This window comes from Amblyomma maculatum, chromosome 11, assembly GCF_055883805.1.
Source record: "Amblyomma maculatum isolate TAMU_Amacu chromosome 11, ASM5588380v1, whole genome shotgun sequence".
Taxonomy (NCBI): domain Eukaryota; kingdom Metazoa; phylum Arthropoda; class Arachnida; order Ixodida; family Ixodidae; genus Amblyomma; species Amblyomma maculatum.
This window is the reverse complement of record NC_139354.1, coordinates 45,866,011-45,889,358: the sequence shown is the minus strand read 5'-3', so window position 1 is coordinate 45,889,358 and position 23,348 is coordinate 45,866,011.

Below are 23,348 nucleotides of genomic sequence, written 5' to 3'. Positions count from 1 at the left end.
GATTACAGTCAGCGCGCGCATCTCTCGAGAACGACATGAGTAAGTAGGCCCAAGCCCTTCGTGGAGGTGTGACCGAGGTTGTCTGTTGCTCCTCTATTAGCGAAACTACAATAAGGCCGGATATTGCACAATAGTCGGTGTCGGTGTTGCGGTTGTAACGCAAAACTAAGAAGAAGGCAAAGAAACAATAAAATTTTACGGAAACCTGCCGAGTCGAACACGGTTCCTTCTCAGTGCGACGCGAGCCTGTAACCCCTCCAAATCGGAACAATTTATTTGTCTTTATAGCCATTATTTCACAACCACGACAGGCTGCTCGAGTTTGCTAAAATAAGCCAGTTTCCATGCAATACCCCAAATTAGAAAATTTTCGAATTATTCACTTTTGCAAACACAGTGATAAACCAACATACACAAGGCTGAGTTTCCAAATATCATTTATTTGTCGGATAGAACCCGACTATGCGCTTGAATTCGTCTGAGGTGAAGATCAGCACGTCGAACAGCCAGTCTGCATTCCTACACAATAGGCACACCTAATAGCATTATCATATCATACGAAACACTGCCATCATTTTCTACAGCCAAGAACATAATACAGAGGGTATTTGAAGGGAAATCTTCGTACAGAGTTCGCTGTAGGACAACCTAAAAGAAAACCCCATCCCAACAATCTATAAACACATGTTCAACATTTTTCGGCTTTCTACATAAAATACATTTCCCACCCCATAGGACAAAGATTTCTTTTTTTCGCCATTCATTTCTATAGGCAGAACCTTTATATAGAATAAAACAGAAAATTTTCGCCGCAGTCTGTTCAGGCATTCTTTTTAGATGTTTCAACAGATTTTGCTCAGCCCAGAAGAGTGTAACGACCGGTATACAGAATCAGCAAGATTAGTTCAATAAGGTCGTAGTAGAGCCTTTATCTGGTGGCATTGATTAAACGTTCCATTGAAAAACAGGTACATCGCAACCGTGTTGATTGAGCAATTTCACGAAAATAAGTCCGCGTTTCACCAGCGAAGGGACAAGCAATTTACACCAGGAACATTGGCAAAGCTCTCGAAAAGCGTAATGCACAAACAGTAGGCATGACGGAATCTTACAAATCGCAAGAATATGAAACGTATAACAATTTGACGCAAAAATAAGTGTGACAAAGACAATCTCTTCGAAAGACAATACTCGGCGAAAAAAGTTCTTGAGACTTGTTTGCACAAAGATTGAAGCAAAGATAAAAGTACAATACCCTATGTATCATTTGTATATTTACCCTTTAACAGTGCAAAACCTGCAATACATACCTCACTTAGTTCGGAAAAAAAAATTGCATTTTGACGCTCGAACAAACATGGACAATTCTTTGCCTCCTTCCCCCCTCTATTTTTCAACTTTATCCTGCAAATTATTATGTGTGCTGTCGCCTTATGGGTCCCTATACCTGTAGTTCTCAAGTGGCCTCCGAGATACTTTGCTTGAGTCGATAATCGCGTATTATTCTCCAACATTCAAGGCTTCGTTTACCATTCCTATTGCCAAAACTCCAAAATATTTATGGCAAGTGAATGTGCTCCCACTAAACTGGGGAAAATCCTTGACCGTATCGGCTGCCTGACTAAGGCTTCCCTTGTCTATGCACAATAGGGCTATATCGTTAATATATGCTAAAATTTCAATAGGGCTATATCGTTAATATATGCTAAAATTTGTACTTCACATAACTGCAATGCAAACCCAAATAGTAAATTCCTTGCGAGGAAACGCCTGCAGAAAAATTCGATAAATATAGCGAAGAGCAATGGCGACTGCGAGGACCCGTGTCACACTGAGCGTTGAACCAGAATCCTCTCGCTAAGTGCTTTATGCACGAATAATCTATTAGTGCAGAATCTGTACGCCATGCGTAGGTCCTCCACCAGGAGCGATCCGACCTTTGTCTGCTCCAGTATCGGAAATAGCACTTTATGAGAGACCTAGTCAAAGGCTTTCTCTAGATCAATTTAAAGCGTGGCAAAGACACCATTCATATAATCTCAAAACTCCAGCATACTCCTGGCTATTTGAATATTAGTAACGACTGAGTGACAATTTATGATGCATGTCTGATGCGGCCCACAATATCTTTAATTACGGTTTGCAACCTCACATCAAGATTTTTCATTATTATTTCATAATCTACATTTGTCAAACTAATTGTGCGATAACTCTAAATCTGTTTGTGTTTTACGCTATCATCAGTCTTCGGTATCTGTATTGTGTGGGAACACGAGAATGATGGGGCAGCAAGTTGCAATTATGTTTCCACAAAAACCTGACACATTATTGGTGCAGTTTTTTGGCTTAAACATTTTGTAAAAGAATGCAGTAAGGAGATCAGAGCCTGGCGACTTTCCATTGTTCAGCTCGTAATTAGCGTTGGTGACTTCGCTAGAGTAACAGAGAGATAACGGCGCAGCGCTAGCTCTTTATTTAGTTGTGCCAATTCTAAAATGAATTCTTTATTCTTCTTGTAGTGAACCACATCGGCTGAAAAAAGGTTTGTATGAAACGCAGTGAAGGCTGTTATATTTCTCCACGATTGCAAGTATATATTTATTATACTCAATCTTAAAGACCTTATTTTTACAACCATACATTCTCTCTGTGGTAAGAGCCCTTTTTGTTGGGGCTTCACCAAGCAAGAGCTCTCCCCTCTCGATCGTACAACTGCACACTGAAAATGCCCCTTATCCAACATTTTTTATTGGGATTCCCCGGACCGTACGTCTTCGCTGTATGACCCTAGGACCTGACATTGCTCTTGCATAAGTACTTGTAACTTATTTTCGGGAGGCTCCGACGGACTCTTTTGGTGTTAGACAATTTCACTGGCTCTTTCAACTTCATTCATATTTAGAATTTCGTTGGAACTTTCCCATCTGGCTCCCAATTCTCTTTCGGTATGTGATTCTGACTTTTTGAAAGCGCCGCTAAAAAAAAGTCAATAAAAACTTCATGCCCACACATTTCGATGTTTACTTTCCAAAGGTGCCAAGCACAATCTTTTTTTTTTCTAATTTTTCTTCCAAAGCAAAACTGAAACTAATCTCTTATAGGCGTAGCTTAAGCGTCCTCTGATATTTGTTCTCTATATCAAACACTTTCGAAGATCTTCGCCCCAATGGCATTGTGCCCGGACCACCACGGCCTGACAGTATGCTGACTGCTTAAGGAATTGTAGTCTTTTGTAAACGAAGTTCATGATCACAGATAACAAATAAAAATTATAGTTATGAGGTAGCTCCTGAGCAATTGTACTATTACTGCGGGTGCGGGGACCAGTGCGACTGCTTCAAACAAATTAACAAATGTTTAACAGCCATGGCATTCAGCGAAAGCAATTCTCAGCATAGTTACTGTGGAACTCTTTCGTACCCCGATATAATTGCCATCGTTAAAGGGGCGCCGTGACGTTCGCCAGACCGCTTAATTCCAGCTGACCTCTAGGTTCTTTACCCCTTCCCGATGCCACAAAGCCCAATCATAAAGGCGCAATCGTAGCGCATAATGTTTTAATCCGGTTTTATAATCAATGTTTTCGCACCGATGTGAGCTACACACGAAGGCGAAGTTCGATAACAAATAGGATGTTTCCTTTTCGCTTGGGCCACTCGGGCGCTGCTTCACTGATTGGTCGAGCGCGCACATTGGATTTTACAATCGAGTGTTCTTCAGTTTGCTGTGCAGAAAATGAATAAAAGTTGTTTAGCTCCACGTATGTTTTTGAAGTGCTTGTAAAGATAGCTTCACTCCCTCGGGCTCCTCACATCCCAAGGATGCTGACCAAATTCTTATATCGGTGATCGGTAAAATCGCTGGACACTACAAAATCATGCCGCTGATCGTTTCTGCGACGCTCCACAGATGGCGTAATTTGTGTCGAGATCGCTCGTGAAGCGCGCTCGCCACAGCCGAGTCGGCAGCACCCCGGCACGCCTGCATGGGGCGGGGATGAAGACGCCCATTTCCGGTGGAAATAAAAGTTGTGCAACCAACCAAGCAGCACTCCACAGCGGGCCTCCACCAGCAGCTGTCATATAGTCGTTCCCGGCAGATGACCTCCTTGCTGGCCCTGTACATGTACGTGATAGACTTCGCGTTCTCGTTCTCGAACTTTCACACAGCACTCCAGTGATCCACGGCAGCAGCAGCGATAAACGCCGGAGGAACGCCTATACAGCGTTCCGGCGCGTTCTGCCATAATGGCGAACTCGTCAGCACAAAAAAGGCCTTAGCAGTCATGCGACACACGGGGTTGCTGTTACCATGATAACGAAGCAGCTGCCAAAAAGCGTGGCTACAGGTTGAGTTGGTCAGGCAACCATGTTGGATAGCTTCCCATATGTCAGCAGAAAGCTGCGTTTCTCATAGGTTACGCCCAAGTCGGGCGCTGGGTGAGAATAATGGGAGAGGGGCGCCCTCTCACACCAGCTCCGATGCAATGATCTTTTTTTTCTTGTATTTAGAATTTCATAAACCGAATAACTCTCGTGTACGTGCGCCAATTTTTGTAATTCTTTTTAATTGGCATCGGCGCGGTGCTTAGAACCTAGAGGTCGGCTGGAATTAGCGGCCTGATGAACGTCACGGTGCCCCTTTAAGGCGCGCTAAGCGAAGCATCTGGCGATGATGCTTGGCTGGCTCCTTGGCTGGCTCTGAGTCGAGGCGCGGCGCGGTTGCTCCTCAATTGACGTAATGGTCTTTCATCGCACGAAGGCACAGCGTGATGTCCCCCATCATCGATCACGTGCTCGGCACCTTCCACTCTCTTCAGATCCAAGTGTGAAAGGCAACACTTCAAAAGTCCCGCAAAGTTCCATGGTCGAAGTCATTACCTTGTGGAGCGACATCAATGTGGTCGACAAGGTTGCACTTCAAGTGGTTGGATATTTGGAAAAACCAAACTGCTATATATTTATAGCCACACATTGTTCTGTGGCTCCTTTAACGTCATTTGCCAGCCCAGTCTCATGTTACATGTCGGCTTATATAGGAAAGGAAAGGTGCAGTATCTGCTGCATTTTTCCTTGGAAACCTGAACCTCATGGCAAGAGTTCGTCCTCCTGCTCCTTGAAGGTCAAAGTGAAGCCCATGTGAATGCAGCTTAACTATCGTTGTGAAGCGTTCGATTCAAAAGGCATATTTGCTTCAGAGCATATAAGCGATTGAAAGCGGGATGCGCAGGCACAAAGCTTCTCCGATCACGTTCGGATGCCAGTTGGCGGTTGCCTAAAGATATATGCTTTATTTTATCTCGGTGCAACGCGGTTAGTGTGATTTCTTTCCGTTTGGCAGAAAAAGCGTTGATCTGAATCGGAAAGCGGCCGGTACTCGTCACATCATTGTTCGGTCGACGAAGGCCACCGCTGCATATTCGACCGGTGGAATTACATCCTGCACCCGCAAAGGCGGCGACCAAGGAACACACCGCTAACACATCGCCAAAAGTCCTGAAGGTTCGTACCACAGTCACTACACCCTGATTACGATACACCCTGAGCGCATAGAACAATTTCGCGTCTTATATCCGGTGCAACTCTGCACGACATTTTTCGTCGAATGGGAATTTGCACAAGTCTGTTGTTGAATCCGTGCATGAGGGCGTGTTTTGCAAAAGGCTTCTATAGCCTTGTCATCGATTATCAAGGTGTCATCATGAACGAAGCCAGCTACTGCGAGGCGCTCGGCCGCTTTCTCATTCCATATGACTTGGACGACCCTTTAAACAAGCATGTATTCTTCTAGCAGTAACACTGCGGCCTCATCCACATTACGCGAGTCAAAAGTTTTGCTCGAAGAACGGGCTGTGCTGCTGTTCACGTGGACGCCAAAGGATGCCGATAGGAACATCGTTTGGTGAACGTTGGAAAGCAATCTACCTCGTATCAGCCGTAGAACTAGTACATATCACCTTTAGGTGGGAGGATGTGGAGAAGCTTTGGGACAACCTCCGAATGCTACGTCGACTTCTCTTACGAATCTCTTTTTCAGCGCTTAGTAGCATCGTTTGGTGAACGTTGGAAAGCAATCTACCTCGTATCAGCCGTAGAACTGGTACATATGACCTTTAGGTGGGAGGATGTGGAGAAGCTTTGGGACAACCTCCGAATGCTACGTCGACTTCTCTTACGAATCTCTTTTTCAGCGCTTAGTTTATGTCGAAAGCCAACTGGGGACTTTATCAGTTATGAAGCGTAAGTTTTCATAGAATGGCATATTTCGATATTATTTTTTATAACTGTTTCCTTTCTGCCACTCATTCCTAACTTTAATATAACTTTTTGTTCTATAGTGTAAGAAAATGAATTTGTGTTGAAGAAATAGGTCTTGAATTAGTAGCCCACTTGCTGTGCCGTTCAGCGCATATATTTCTATTAAACACAACACATGCATACTATTGTGTTTTGTTTTTAATGCGTTGCTCAAAGCGAAATAAAATTACACCGCACTTGGGAAAGCGTTGCACGTGCGTTTGTACTCGTCAGCGCAAAAACTCGCCGCAAAGTAAGGCGCAAAATGCAGTTGGTAGGTAGGTAGGTAGCAACTTTAAAGATTCAAAAAAGAACCAGGTGAGGGGGGTGAAGGGAAGCGAGGGAGCAGGATGACGATGCGCCCTCAGGCCGCTCTAGATGGCCGGGCACTTTTAAGCTTCGGCGACCCCTCGGCCCCAGCTCACTGTCAGAAGCTGCACCTCCGGCAGTTGTTACGTAGACAAAGATAATGCAGCTCCCGGCGAAGCATAAAGCGCACGGTGCCGATGGCAAACATTTCTGCATGGTCCGGACGAGCAACAAACCATGACCTATTAAGAGTGCCCCTGGCGGGCAGGTATGGTAGCAGCGGAGCTTAGCTCGTTGAGGCGCCGTAAGGGAGGGGAGGAAGGTGGGTGTGAAAGCGGAAAGAGAGAAAGAGGAGCCGTAGTGGAGGGCTACGGAGTAATTTCGACCACCTGGGGATCTTTAACGTGCGCTGACATCGCACAGCACACGACGCCTCTTCGTTTCGCCTCCATCCAAACGCAGCCGCCGAGGTCGGGTTCGAACCCGGGTACTCCGGCTCAGTAGTTGGGCGTCTTACCACTTCGCTACCTCGTGCGAACAGAAGAGAGAAAGTAGAGAAGAAAGAAATGAAGAAGGAGAGAAGGACGCGCGCCGGAACAGCTGTCGTCCACCACGTAAGCGTTGGCGGGTGCAATGACGGCCTACAACAGATTAATTCGGTGGCTGTCTCGCCCCCGCAAGCGGCGTTGACCTACCGTCCCCATGGCTAAAAAGCTGTCACAGATCCCAAACCTCTCCCATTCTCTATATGCAGATGATATCACCCTGTGGACCACCACTGGGAATGTAGGTAGCATGGAAGAAACTCTTCAGGAGGGGGCAGACATGGTGTCAAGATGCGCAGCTTCAATAGGCCTTGCATGTTCCTCCACCAAATCCGAGCTCCTGATACTCCACCCAAGCCCGCGGAAACACCACCAACCCCCTATGCTCATCACCGTAGATGGTCAGCCAGTACCACAAGTTCACAAACTTCGAATACTAGGTATGTTCATACAAGACAACGGCCTTAACACGGATACACTCTCCAGACTGACTAACACAACACATCAGATCACCCGCCTAATCAAACGTATAGCCAACAAGCACTGTGGAATGCGCGAGCATGACCTCAGACGCTTAGTACAGGCATTTATTATAAGCCGCATTCTTTACTCGATTCCGTATTTATATCTAACAAAAACAGAGACAGACAAGGTGGATGCTCTCATCAGACACGCTTATAAGGCAGCTCTCGGCTTACCTAAGCGCACCCCAACCTATCGACTCTTAGGCATGGGAGTTCATAACACCCTCAGCGAACTGGTGGAAGCCCACCGCATCGCCCAACTAGGACGGCTCTCCACTACCCCAACTGGTCGCCACATTCTTTTCTTTCTCCAACTTAGACCATTAGGTCCCCCTCCAGTAGAAACTTATGAAGTTCCAAAGACAGTCCGCGATCACCTCACTGTCCACCCACTTCCGAAAAACATGCATCCCCTTCATAACCAGGCCAGACGAAAAGCGAGAGCACGTGCCCTACACAGAGCACATGCGAACGAACCCGACACGGTCTACGTGGACGCCGCAGAATATCCACAACGCTCAGCTTATGCGATATGCGCGGTATCCAACCGCTTCGAACACATCACATCAGCCTCGATCATTACCCGAACGTCCGTAGAAGCGGAAGAATCCGCTATAGCCATCGCGATAGTCTCTTCCACTGCCACCCTTATCCTCAGCGATTCTAAAACTGCCATACAAAATTTCGCCCGAGGCCAGCTACATGCTGCCTCTCACAAAATCTTAACTACCAACGTTCAAACACCCCGACCCATAGACCTTGTCTGGGTACCAGCCCATTCGGGCAACCCCGGTAACGAAGCGGCCAATTCTGCTGCTCGAGCATACGTCGACCGAGCAACAGATACCGAGGACCTAGGCAGTGCCAGAGATCGGCTGATCACCTACAACGACATTACACTACACTACCGGTCTGAAAGACTTCACTACCCTCCCCCACACCCCTCCTTAACTAAACCACAACAAATAACATGGAGACACCTTCAAGCCCGTACCTTTCCCTCCCCAGCACTGCTGGCACTCTTCTCCCCCTCTACTCATCAGACCGAATGTTCCCTCTGCGAGGCCCCGAGAGCTACATTCGAACATATTATGTTCAGATGCCCGGAGTTTCAACCACCGGCCGAATTGCGCCTTACGGACAACGAGGCTTGGGAGATCGCGGTCTCCAGCTCAGAACCGGCTCCACAAAGGAGACTGGTCGACTGGGCTGAAGCGGTCGCCGTCAGGCACTGCCTGCTGGCCACCACCCGTGATCAGGAGCCGGCCCAGCCCTTGTAACGAGTATTTCGCGGCTCCACTAAATAAAGTTTTTCACCACCACCACCCAGCCCCGTAGGGCCCGGAACAGCCACCCTTCACCACCCCCTCCTCCTCCTAGCCCAAGACAGTTGGCCCAGTTCAGCCCACTACTGGTAACATGGGAAAACGCACTGACACAATTGATAGCCTCAAGGCAAGTACATTTTTCTGGTCCAGTAAAAACATCAGCGTCCGCGTACCCCAACAACTTCACCGCACCGCAGATGCTTGTAAATTAAACCCAGTAGCGCTGTCGTTTTTCATTATGTTCATGCAAAAGGCTTCAGTGGAAATACAAAACAAATAGGGCTGAGGAGCCGCCCTGCCACACCGAACGCTTCACGCTAATGGCGGTCCTCAGACTCTTGTGTACGATCAATCCTGTCGTGTAGTTTTCGTACGCAGGACCACGAACTTGCAGATAACTGAACCAACGTTCACACGGTCCAAAACGGACTCCAAAATTGAGCAACACAGTCAATGCTTTCTTGAAGTCAATATGTAGCATAGCTACGCGACCATTCCAGTCCCCCCCTCCCCCCCATTGCAACACTCAAGAACACTTCGCCCTTATGAATATTGCCCCGCCGGGGTGGTGCAGTGGTAAAACGCCCGACTACTGTGCCGGAGTACCCGGGTTCGAACCCGACCTCGGCGGCTGCGTTTCGATGGAGGCGAAACGAAGAGGCGTCGTGTGCTGTGCGATGTCAGCGCACGTTAAAGATCCCCAGGTGGTCGAAATTACTCCGTAGCCCTCCACTACGGCTCCTCTTTCTCTCTTTCCACTTTCACTCCCATCTTCCTCCCTTTCCCTTACGGCGCGGTTGCGGTGTCCACAGAAAACAAGTGAGACAGTTACCGCGCCTTTCCCTTCCTATAAATAAATCAGTTTATGAATATTGTTGTTGTTGTGGCTGTAGGAAGAAGGAAAAGAAAATGCACGGGCCTGCTACCGGCTCTGTAGCTGAGCCACCTCCGCTGCCTCGTGCAGACAGAAGAGAAGATATAGAGAAGAAAAAAGAAGAGGGAAAGAAGGACGCGCGCCGCAACAACAGCCGCCGTCCACCACCTGCGGTGGCGTGTGCAATGACGGCCTAGAACAGATAAAAATTCGGTGCCAGGCAAGCCCCCGCCGCAAGCGGCGGTGACCCACCTGTACCAGCCCCATCAGGGGAGACCAATCATGAATATTGGAAAATATTGGAAAGAATCGAGCGTCCTTTTATACCAGATATCTAATGGGGACCAGGTACGCCCTAATACGCCCCTGGTGGGGCTGGGAAAGGTAGGTCGCTGCCGCTGTTGTAGGCCGTCATTTGTAATTTTTACCTGTTGTAGGCTGTCATTGCACCCGCCACCTCTTCGGTGGTGGTTTGGTTTGGTTTGTGGGGTTTAACGTCCCAAAGCGACTCAGGCTATGAGAGACGCCGTAGTGGGTGGACGATGGCTGTTGTTGCGGCGCGCGTCGTTCTCTCCCTCTTCCTTTTATTTCTTCTCTATTTTCTCTCTTCTGTCTGCATAAGGCAGCGGATGTGGTAAGACGCCCGACTACTGTGCCGGAGTACCAGGGTTCGAACCCGACCTCGGCGGCTGCGTTTCAATGGAGGCAAAACGAAGAGGCGTCCGTGTGCTGTGCGATGTCAGTGCACGTTAAAGATCCCAAGGTGGTCGATATTTCTCCGTAGCCCTCCACTACGGCTCCTCTTCCTCTCTTTCCACTTTGACTCCCACCTTCCTCCCTTCCCTGTACGCACCTCAATCACTGCGAGAATGACCAACCAGCAACGAGTACCGTAGTGCAGTGCCCAGTACACGTAAACAACCCCGAGTGGTCGAAATTTCCGGTGCAATATATCACTGTGAATTTTCTGTTACCAAGATCAAACAAGCAAGAGATTAACCTTGGAAGTGGCATTCCAAAGCGTACAGCTGACGCTCTAAAACATACAAATTTTCGACATCAAGGTTTATATACTTTCTCGACATTGTTAAACTCTCTTATTCAGCTAAGCGGATTAGCAGATGAAGATTTTATGTGGTGACTTAAGTTTTTTTGCCACGCGGTCGGTTGTTGAGAATGGAGATGGAGGATGAAATCGCTGCCACATATCAGTTGAGATTAAGTGTAGATCCCATGGGATGCTAATGGGTGTTAGAGCACCTCAAATGTGATGGTTGATGACTGGACTCTTACGTCCCTCAGAGTTCACAAATTCCCTTTAACCGTTGAAGCCGTAAGAACACAAATTCGTAAATCTTAAGATGTAGGGCTGTGAGGGCGGCGAAATTTAACTATTCGTCCTTGCATTAGGCCAATAGGCATAATTTAAAAATGCGTTTGCAATACAGGACTCATCAAGAAGTGCATAGAAGATTTTACATTTCACTTCTATCATATTGTTACTTGAATGACGTGATTGTCTTCTCGCCCTCGTTCGAAAGCCATCTTAGTCGCCTTTCTTCCATCTTGGCACTTTTCCGCCGTGCCGGACTTCAACTGAACTCAAAGAAGCGCAGTTTTGGTCGCCGCGAACTTAAAGTGCTTGGCCATTTGGTGAATGCCACCGGCGTGCAACCCGATCCCGACAAAGTTCGCGCTGTCAGTGCGTTTCCATGTCCCCGTTCACCCCGTGATGTCCGCAGCTTTATAGGACTGTGTTCTTATTTTCGCCGGTTCGTCCCAAACTTTGCCGCTGTTGCTCGTCCTCTCACCAATCTGCTGAAGAAAGGCGTTCCTTTCTCATGGGGACCAGAACAGGCTAACGCATTCTCCACCCTCATCGCTATTCTCACCAATCCTCCTGTGTTGGCCCATTTCAACCCGTCTGCCCCGACGGAACTTCGCACCGACGCCAGTGGCCACGGGATTGGTGCCATTCTTGCACAGCGACAACGCGGCCAACATTGCGTTATTGCCTATGCCAGTCGTCTCCTGTCATCAGCAGAACAGAACTATTCTATTACGGAACGGGAGTGCCTGGCTCTCGTTTGGGCCGTTGGAAAATTCAGACCCTATTTGTTTGGCCGACCCTTCACTGTAATTACCGATCACCACGCCTTATGTTGGCTCTCTTCCCTGAAGGATCCTGCTGGCCGCCTCGGCCGCTGGGCACTGCGCTTGCAGGAGTATACATTTTCCGTTGTATACAAATCCGGTCGGCTTCACCAGGATGCAGACTGTCTGTCCCGTTATCCCGTCGATCCCCCTTCCTCTACTGACCATGAGTCGGACCCTGGGTCTTCTCTATATCGGACTTTTCCCACATAGCCGACGAACAGCGGTTGGACCCAACCCTCAGTTCTCTTATCGACCGCCTCCGCACACACAGCCGTGACTCTTCCCTCGCCCTGTACTTCCTTCATGGGAATACGCTATACCACCGCAACGTGCGACCTGATGGTGCTGAGCACTTGCTGGTCGTTCCCCAACACCTACGCTCCGCCGTTCTCGAACAAATGCACGACGCCCCTACAGCTGGTCATCTTGGCCTCTCACGCACATACGACCGCGTGCGCCGGCGTTTCTTCTGGCCTGGACTCTACCGCTCTGCCCAACGTTATGTAGCCGCTTGCGACCTCTGTCAACGCCGGAAGAAACCTCCTGTGCTACCACCTGGACACCTGCAGCCGATTGCTATCCCGACTGAGCCATTTTCTCGTGTTGGCCTTGACCTCCTAGGGCCCTTCCCCGAGTCCTTGTCGGGAAACAAATGGATCGCTGTGGCCACCGATTATGCCACGCGGTACGTGATCACTCGCGCCATTCCAACCAGCTGCGCCACAGACGTTGCTGACTTCCTTTTGTACGACGTCATACTACACCATGGTGCTCCCCGTCAACTCCTTACCGACCGTGGCCGCTGTTTCCTTTCCCGAGTTGTTGAGGAAATACTTCGTTCTTGCTCCGTTCGGCACAAGTTCACCACTGCGTATCACCCTCAGACGAACGGCCTTACGGAGCGTCTTAACCGCACACTCACCGACATGCTCGCAATGTACGTATCCGACATTCATCGCGACTGGGATATTAGTCTGCCATTTGTCACCTTTGCATATAACTCTTCGCGTCATGACACTGCTGGGTACTCTCCATTCTATCTTCTCTTTGGAAGAGACCCCTTACTGCCCTTCGACACTTTGCTCTCCGCCGCTAGCCCCGTCACAACCTATGCCCGCGATACCATCGCCCGAGCCGACGCTGCTCGCCAGATTGCTCGTCAGAATCGCACCATCTCTCAAGAAACTCAAAAACGCCGCTACGACGCTCACCACCGCGATGTGCACTACCCTCCCGGATCTCTGGTGTTGCTCTGGCTTCCGTGCCGTCGTGTTGGGTTGTGTCAAAAACTTCTGCCCCACTACACAGGTCCTTACCGTGTACTACGCCCACTGACCGACGTTACCTATGAGATTTCACCGCTCCACCCAAAGTCACCGACTGCTACACCCACTTCCGAAATCGTACATGTCGCCCGCCTAAAGCCATATTACTCCCCCTCCACATCGCACGCCTAATACGCACCGGGACGTTGCCTTTTGCCGAGGGGGGCAGTGTTACCTGGAAACGCGGTACCAAAGTGATGTGCTCACTGACGAAGACGACGACGACAAAGCGTTGAGAAAGAGGACGACGCTCACAGAGTGGACACTGCACGGCTACTGAAGTCTCAGCGCCGAGTTCAGCCCATCGCAGTGCTGTTACATTAAGTGCATCCCCGTAACAATATTAAAGCCGCGGTGGCACTATAGTCTTCTTTTCTCAAACCTGAATAGCGAAAAAGATGGGAACATTAGAGAGACACGGAAGAAAGCGCTGACTCTCAAATGAATTTGAAGGCGAAATCCTTTAATGTTCATCGTGGTCGTCAGCAAAAGTATCGCGCTTTTGCGGTGCTCTGGTTGGTTGAGGTGGAGATGACGTCATAGAGATCTCGACCAGTTACACGGCACTACTGCTTGGCTGCCGCTGTCAACTCGGGCATCTCCTTTCACATGTGAGGATGATATCAGGATCAACCTGCCAAGACCCTTGCATTCACGTTATTCCAAGGCAACACGGACGCGCTCATACGGCTTGGATAAAGCGGGGCTTTTTATGTTGGCTGGTAGATAACGCCATCGCGTCATAGCGGTCCAGGTGTCTGTGCGGAGCCTTCCCATTGGCGCTTCCTCGAGCTCCGCCCCACACAGCGTACAGAAGAAGATGCATTAAAAAACAAGAATCAGCGAGGTTTCAAACAAAATCTTTCGCATTATGGCACTTTAGTGGTCCAAAGTGCTACACAACTTTTATTATTTGTAGCCGCGAAGCATATACACAAAAGAAAGCGGTCATATAAAAGGAAAACAACATGAGATTCATCGCACGCAGTACCGTGACCACTGAGGAACGAGATTTGCTTTTCTGACAGACCCACCGGGGAAGTCCTTTTGCGAATCAAACATGCCTCAATCATTTCACGTATGAATAGATTCCTGCTTCTTGCCTCAACAGTGCACTCCTTGAACAACAGCTGGAAATGTTTTACAAGCGCAATCATACCAGCGTTCTGACAAGTTACCCGTGCCACATTGCGCTCGTGTTCTACCAGTCTTTCATTTAACATCTCCTAGTCTGTCCTATCTATACTCGTACACAAGTCAAAGAAATAAGGTATATATACTCGTGTACGCAATACTTAAATTACACTTGTGCCTTTTAGCTCATCGTTTTGGGCTGCTTGAAACCGGGTTAACAATTCCGCACAATTTTGTCAACTTGTCAGCGGCAGAGAAAACCAGCCACTCATTTGCCTTATTGGCCCTCTTGAACCTATGTGAAATTCTAGGTATATGCGGAATCGCCTGTTTTTCTACGTTCTGTGGGCTGCGCGGAAAAGACGAATCCTTCTGCCACCCAAACCAGCTGTTATATGGGATAGCCTGCCTCGATATGCGACAGGCCTGCTCGCTAAGGCTGGTGGACATCAACAGGGGACAATATGTTTTCGTAGAGTTGGCAAAACCCATTGATTTTGCATGCCGTTGGTAAAGCACATGTTGACTATTACCCTTCTACAAGCTTCGAGTTTGATGATGAATAATCATCGTCCCACACGAAGCTTCCAAACGCTCCATTCATTTTTATACGGCTCATTCAGATTAAAAGCCACCTTTATGATCAGAAGAGCACTGATCTTATTTGAATGCTTGCGCGAATGCAGGGATGAGATCTGATCTCAGCATGGTGACCATAGACGTAACCGTGATCAGCGACCAGCGTCACAGGGCACTTCTGGATTCCGAATCCGCCTTCATGTACGTGAAGGAATTCATGAAACAGGTACGTGCGCTAAAGGCTTCAGTCATATCTTGCAAAGAAGTAGCATTCGTAATTTTAATATAGGAATGCTCCACATAGATACAGTTGTGAATGTTAAAAATTTGGTATTTGGTATACTGCAATTTGTACTTAGTATAATATTCACACCATTTTGCTTTGCACTGCCAAACAGCTTTGTTCCGAAACAATTGACTCCCTACTCCTGCTTTATTCAGAGTATAAAGAAGCTGTTCAAATAACCGCTCTAGCCCCATGCGATTTCTACTCATGATAAAGGTTGTACCGAAGAACACGCATCGCTATGGCATTCCGAGTAAATGTTTTAAGGTGAACGATATGTAGGACTCATAAGCAACAAAAATGGGGAACTGAAATCCTTACTCTGGCGATGCAAGATGGCTACGTCAGTACCCTGCAGAAAAATAACCAAATGTCGTCAAATTCAAAATGGGCTCTTAGCCCACATGAGAGCTGGACAGCTGTGGGTTAAGAAATAACTCCATTGGATTAAGTCGTAGTGACGTGCATTAGGGCTGCTTGCATTGGATTAACGTTAGCTACTGAATATGAAGAGTGTAATATGTCAAAATTAAGTGGCATTATTAACACTGTTTTGTTTGAGGTTTTATTGCGGTAAATAAACAGTGCATTACACAACTGCGGAATACCTCTAACTACGCTGGATTGCATAGGTTGCTGTGCTTTATTGATGGATTGCGATGGTGAAGGATGCATTTATAGAAAGTGGGGTTGATATCGATAGAATATGTTGTAATGGAATTTAGACTGCGCGCACTGAGTGGTGGACAGTTCTGTACAGAGTTTTTTATGTTAGGGTAATGGATGAATTGCCCTGTATCAGGGATGTTGTGTAATACCTTCGGTTTGATTTTAGCTATATTAGGTTAGATTGTTGTGGATTAAAAGTTCACTTTAGTTGATTTTGGAAGAAATAAAAATGTAGTATTGAAATAGCCCTAAGTTTTCTCTGTAATTTGCGGCAGCGGTTTTATGCCCCCCCTCTAACCCTTCGTTAAGGCGCGGTTTTCACGGCAACCGGTACGGATTCAACTCAGTGTAGTATAAGATTAGTAGAGGTCAAGTCTGTTAAAAACAATGCTGTTTAGCGCACCTCACCGGTAATGCCAACTTCTTAGAATGTGGTCTTTTGCTGGGCTAGTGATAATATATTTAGAAAGGTACATACAGTATCGTAGACAGAAGCGACGTAAGGAAGGAGAGCGCTGTTTTCGTCTCATTTCTTATGTCTGAGCCCATCTGTGCTATTGTACCATTCTTAATTGCGGCAATAGTCTGACCTAGAGATGAGCTCCCTCGCACGTGCAGATGAGCTTCCTCGCAGACGGATAATTCCACATTTTTGTCACAGAGATTGAGTATCAAATGCAGCGAGTTCCACATTTTTTACTATGACAGTTTTCCTCGAGCGGTGTGGGCAAGCAACCACGCAGCTAAAAGAACACAACATTCTTTCCCTGACAGCTGTATATCCCGGACAACCGCCATCTACTTGCTTACTTAATGACTCATGGCCCGCATCTATTTTTTTTCTGGTCAGCAGGTTCCACCAACAGTTGAGAAAGTGCGCCTCTAGCGCGACGCGTAATATTGGGTCTACAAAGCCTATTTATCTTCGACCGGCAGCATAAGATACTTCCGAGAATGAAGGGTGGTGCTCGGACCCATATTAAATTGGATATGTGCATTGTTAGTGCTTTTTGTACCTTTCACTCAGTAGCTCAGTACTCAGTAACTCAGTACCTTTTGTTTCCTAGACTTCTACGCTAACCACTCGGCCACGCCCAGTTCTTTCTAGACATGGTATTTGTTACACGCGGTTATGTACAGAAAAAGCTATGTACACAGACTGTTTACAAAGCACTCGGCCGTTGCTGAGCTGCACAGCAGAAGACACAATTAAAAGGCAGAGAACGATAAACACCGTGTCACCAGCGAAAACCTGGCGCGTTAAAATAGATTTTCTTCATAAATATACTTCAGTTGCAGCATCATTCTGTGAAAATGAATTCTAGGTCGAACAACAGGTTCAGTGTTGTGATCCAACATGCGCGTCTTCCAAACTATGAAGGTAAATAAGGAAACACATGTCATAAGGTTCGTAATTATATTTTGTAATAGCAAGATACCACACGCTATCCAATTTTGTCTACGAAACAAAACGTACTGAGTTACTGAGTATTGAGATACTGAGTAAAAAAAGCACTAACAAGTTCGCCAGACCATTTGCCGGCCTTGAAAATGGAGTCCTTGCTTTTCCTTTGTGCCCCGCCGGGGTGGTGCAGTGGTAAGACGCCCGACTACTGTGCCGGAATTCCCGGGATCGAATCCCGGCCTCGGCGGCTGCGTTTCGATGGAGGCGAAACGAAGTGGCTCCGTGTGCTGTGCGATGTCAGCGCACGTTAAAGATCCCCAGGTGGTCGAAATTACTCCGTAGCCCTCCACTACGGCTCCCCTTTCTCTCTATCCACTTTCACTCCCACCTTCATCCCTTCCTTTACGGCGCGGATCAGGTGTTCACAGAGCAAGTGTGACAGATACTGCGCCTTTCCCTTCCTATGAACCAACCAACCAACCAACCAACCAACCAACCAATTTTCCTTTGTGCTCGCTTCCTAAACAGCAACTTTGTTTGACCACCACAGTCTGCATCGTTCAACTTAACATATATTTTTGCCATGCTCTCAACAAAGCGTTCACACAAAGACCGCGCTCCAGCCTCACAATGTCGATAATCTGTAGCACTTCATGATACAGAGTGCAGTTAAAAGAAGAATAAGGCATCCTGAGATAATGCATTGTCGTGAACGGACTAGAACCTTATATCTTGCGGTGTAAGAAAAAGCTTCTCTTAATGGCACGCTGTAACACGTCCCAAAAAAGATAGCGTTATCACGCTCTGGAAAAATGTGTTGAATTGTTTCGAATTTTTTACACAGGAAACAATTTTGTCCTGATGGTACATAAATTCCCTTCGGGTATAACCAAGTTTTAAGAAGTAAGGCACCAGTCTGTAGACAGAAGGAGAAAGACTTAGTTGGAGGCATTACCCACATCTTTCTCACCCTTTTCAACACATCTTGACCAGCTGTATTTTAGAAAATCTGTTGGTATAGCGGAACTGGAAAGACCATACCAAAGAGGTCCTGCGTTAGGCGCTTTTTTTCAACGTGTGCAAATACTCCCGAGTAAAATGTGGGGCAAGAAAACGATCAGCGCCTACCACTTCTCGCAGGTAGCGCGAAAAACCATAACTACCCCCTTCATTTGATGAGACGATTAAATCCGTTAATGCGTTGGACAGCATGTATTGGACAAAAGAATAAAGAAAGGGATGTCTTTGGCAGTGCGCATAAACTTAAATCGCACCACAATCTGGCCTAAATACAAATTACAAAGGCCAGGACCCAATTACCTGCTCTTCAAAACAGGATTGTTCGGGACATTCGCTCTAATTGCCTCCCCAGACGAAAGTTGCAAAAAAGCGAAGGAATTTTTGGAAATTCCCCCGCGTGCAATATAGGACTTGTACGATATACATAATGTTTGCATCAATAAAAACATTGCAGACTGCAGCCTGTGCGTATCCCAACCAGTTGTGGCTACCCCACCGAGTAAGCAACTCCTGCATCTCAATTTCCTTCGTGCTCCAGGTCGAGCAGCTTTCTCTATAGCACAGAAGTGGCATTCCGATATAAGTGCTTGGTGTGATACGCCTGGTGCCTTGTCCTACGAGGCATGCTACAATCACACACACTATGATAAATTTAGCAGGCTGCCACTTTTGTCTCAGTATTGGTGTGTTAGTTCAGGTATAGCCGTGATGTTTTCCCTGTACGGTGCCAAAAAGCCACATCATCCTCGTAGGCTAGTACTCCTCGTAGACCCTTAACTCATCGCTCTGCAAAACCATTCGACATAGTGGCTTCAAAAACAGCACAAAGATCAAAGCAAGGTGATAGGGGGCAACCTTGACCAACAGAAGAGGGAACTTTTATACGTCTCGTTAATTCAGGTTTCATCATCATCATCATCATCATCAGCCTGATTATACCCACTGCAGGTCGAAGGCCTCTCCCATATTTCTCCACTTAACCCGGTTCTGTGCTAGCTGCATCCACTTGACCCCTGCGAGCTTCTTAATCTCATCCGCCCCCCTAACTTTCTGCCGCCCCCTGCTACGCTTTCCTTCCCTTGGAATCCAGTTTGTTACCCTCAGCGAGCATCAGTTATCCTCTCTTCGCACTACATGTCCTGCCCATGTCCATTTCTTTTTCTTAATTTCTACTAGAATGTCGGTAACTTGAGTTATTTCTCTGACCCACTCTGCATGCTTTCTATCTCTTAATGTTACCCCTACCATTTTTCGTTCCATAACCCTCTGGGTTGTCCTCAACTTAAGTAGAACTTTCTTGGTTAGCCTCCACGTTTCAGCCCCATAGGTGAGTACAGGCAAGATGCAACTGTTGCATACTTTCCTCTTGAGCGGTACCGGTAAGCTGCTAGTCATAATCCGCGAGTGCTAGTCAAATGCGCTCCATCCCAATCGTATTCTTCTTGTTATTTCCTTTTCGTGGTCCGGATCTGCGGTTAGTATATCTGTCCTAAGTAGATATATTCGCCTACTACTTCCAGTATTTCGCTACCTAATGTAAACTGCTGTTCCTTCCCGAGGCTGTTGAACATTACCTTAGTCTTCTGCATTATGATTTTCAAGCCTACCTTTCTACTTTTCCTGTCTAGGTCATCAATCATTATTTGCAGTTCATTCCCCAAGTTGCTTAGCAAGGCAATGTCATCAGCAATTCGCGATTGATGACCCTCAAATATATTCTTGTATGTTATGTGATGGCCGCATTTATAATGTTGGCACCTGATGTTTCGAACTGTACAGGTCATTGCTGCCGCTCTATTACAATTCGTGACAATTGGAGCTTGCTGCCTGCTCTCACAACTTACAACTAATGTTCTGGATCCCTATGCGCACTATATTGTGCGCTGGAATCATTTTAACTGGTGAATATTCACAGCGCTCACAAATTTAACAGCGTCGGCGCTTCATTCATGCTGTGCTACCATGGATGCAAGTTTTGCTGAACACGGAGCAGTAGCGCAAACATTCAAAAAAAAAAATTGCGTCGAAGCTTTAAAGCCGGGAAGCAAAGCAGCGAGGACACTATTTTGCTGTTAAGTATGTAAACATTTTAGGAAGCGTCACGATAGCAGAGGGCAGCACTTGTTTACACGCAGGCCAAAGAGCGCTAAACCTTGAGTAACACGCAAAGTATTATTCATTACAAGTGCTGTATGTTTTTTTTTCCTCTCATAGGCTGATCGCTCAATAATCGACTCCTTTCCTCGTTTTATTTATTTTCTCTTCTGTTTATAATGGGCCGCAGTGCGGGCTACACTCGCTAATGCGTACGCACTGTTTGGAGCCTGCGATTGAGCCCACAGTGAACATTTCGGCAGTAATCATTATGTCAGAGTACCCTCAAGTACTGCTTAGAAGTTTATTATGCATGATAGCCCCCATTATGCAATGCTAGTTGTAGTTACATGTTAATCCTCAGTGTGTCATCTTATTATCAGAGCCTCGCCAATCGTGGTTCATCTCGAAATGCTCAAAACGACCTAACGAAACGTAGAAACTCTCGAAAATATATACAGCCTTTGTTTTCTACACAGGTGCGTAAAGGCTTCGAAGGCAAAGCGGTTACTTGAACCGTAATTTTTCTATGCGCCTAAGTGACTATTTCCAAACCGATACTGGGAAACGTGCGGCCCTAGCGCACAAAGAGTGCTTCTCCCAGTGCATCGGGAATTCCAGCGATCCATCCATCGTTAAAAAAGCTAATCCCAGCGTTTTTCTCCCAATCGCACCAGTGCAACCAGTGTTTTCCCGTCACTACATGCTCCAGTCAATCACGCAGACCTTCAGCGTCGCCAGCAAGCCAGAGCGAAAAACTTACTGGTTTCGTACTGGAAGACGCTAGGAGAGGCTGGTTTGTGCAATAGGGTTTTGTTTTTTAGGATCGACTTTCCGTGATGGCATCGATTCAGTGCCAAAAGCCCGAGCTATAGTGCCAACGTGGCCATCCAGTGTGGCACGCGGTCTCAATAAACATCCGGAAATGAGCATCCAAAGCCAAATAGTAGTCCCACCAATTATCAGTAGTAGCCCCATGAGAAGTGATATGACGCTTCATTTACTTTGCAAAAGTATCCCGGATGCGTCCGAGATGGAGCGTCCCGGTGAGTCCAGCGGCCGGCTAAAATAACGATGTTCGAGCCCTAGCTAGCCAGTACGTTGTCAATGCTGCCACAGGCTTATTATAACGTTCCAGGAAGACGTCTAACAATCCTCTACTTATGCTTGGCGGCCAAATTCATAGCAAATGCGACAATTTTAAAGTGTGACATAGCTACTACTTTCTATATTGTTCTAGGGTCGCATTCATCATCCTTTTTTTTCTCCTCCTGCTGCGCAATAAATGTTGGGGTTTTGTGTCATGTATAGGAAATAAAGATAGTTTAGAGCCTACCGGTCATTTTCTAAAATTTCATTTCTCAGGTGACTGATATATTTCAACAGTTGGAGCCTAAAGTTTCGATATATCTAAAGGGAGTTGAGAGCAGCATAAAGGTGAGAGATATCTTTTAGCAAGACTTTCAATAGCATTTCTCAGAACCATATATTTTCAGGGACCAGAAGACTATCTTACAACTACGAACGACGGCAACCTGCTCGCGGCAAGCACACTGGATAAAATGCAAAAGTATAATGAAGGAGATCGGAGCTCTGATGCTATCATCCTTCTGACAGCGTAAGAATGACTCATTTTTAACCGCTTCCTAAAGGCTGCAAGAAGCACGAGATATTGGAGCGAAAGGTTCACAACGCCATGTATAGCTAAGGTCGCAGTGTGGAGCCCCAGCCGCTGCTGCGCATGCGTCGAGCAGCAGATGTGCCGTTTGTGAAGTCACAGTTGCGCCCTTCATACTCCGCAGCTTCGCTGCGCCGAAGAGCGCCGATCGTTCGCTGCAAACTACATTGCCTCGCAAGGGCAGGTAACATTCGTAGACGTCCATTATCCATCATGTAGGAAGCTAGAGTCAATGCCCTTCATAGCGATGGGAAGAAAGCTTATCAAATCTGCTCAAATACTTCGGCGACAAGCTAGATTCGAACCAGCACCGGCGAAAAAGGAGTACTTCCTGATTCCAGCGGCTTAAACAATTCGGCGACCACCACATCCTATACCGCATCGTGCGTGAATAGGGTGTCATTCCTTGATAAACATCAGTTTCTTTCAGTCGCCAGTTGCGCAATAAGTAGCACAAACCGAAACTAGCCGGAAATCCTACCCCTCGCCTCGTTTCACGCGTTGCGAATGCGCAGAAGCTACAGATGGGACATGCGTGACGACAGAGTTGCACCGCCGCCGACTCCACAGGCTCGCTGGGCGCGGCACGCACGTGAAGTAGCTACAGATGACATCGATACTCGACAAAAATTATATCCCTTTGCATTGGGGCAGAGGGACGCCGTAACGCCTAATCATTGGGCTGCTGGAAATTGGTTTGGTTGCCGCCTCCGCAGTGCTAGCACAATGTGCACACAACAGCCCACAGGACAATATGCATACACCCACGGAGCCTTTGTTGCAAAGGAATTTAAATAGAGGGCGAGAAAAGCCCGTTCTTCAGATGAAGAATTGACGATACTAAAGAGCTTTACTACGTGTAACCGTGCTTACAGATTTTTGCGACACACTAGTTTCAAAGGGAGCTAACCCACAGTAATTTTGTATCAACCGCAGATGGCTTCATTCGTTCACCTACGGCTGATAAATAACATTATTATTGTTTCGTTTTTGATCCAAATGTGACAATGTGGCTGCCGTTTCATAGATGAATTCACATCAACTTAGGCATCGAAATGTTGAACATATTGGCTAGTTTACAACCGAATCTCTTCCGGCTGTTTAAGAAGGCTGGCACAATAGTTG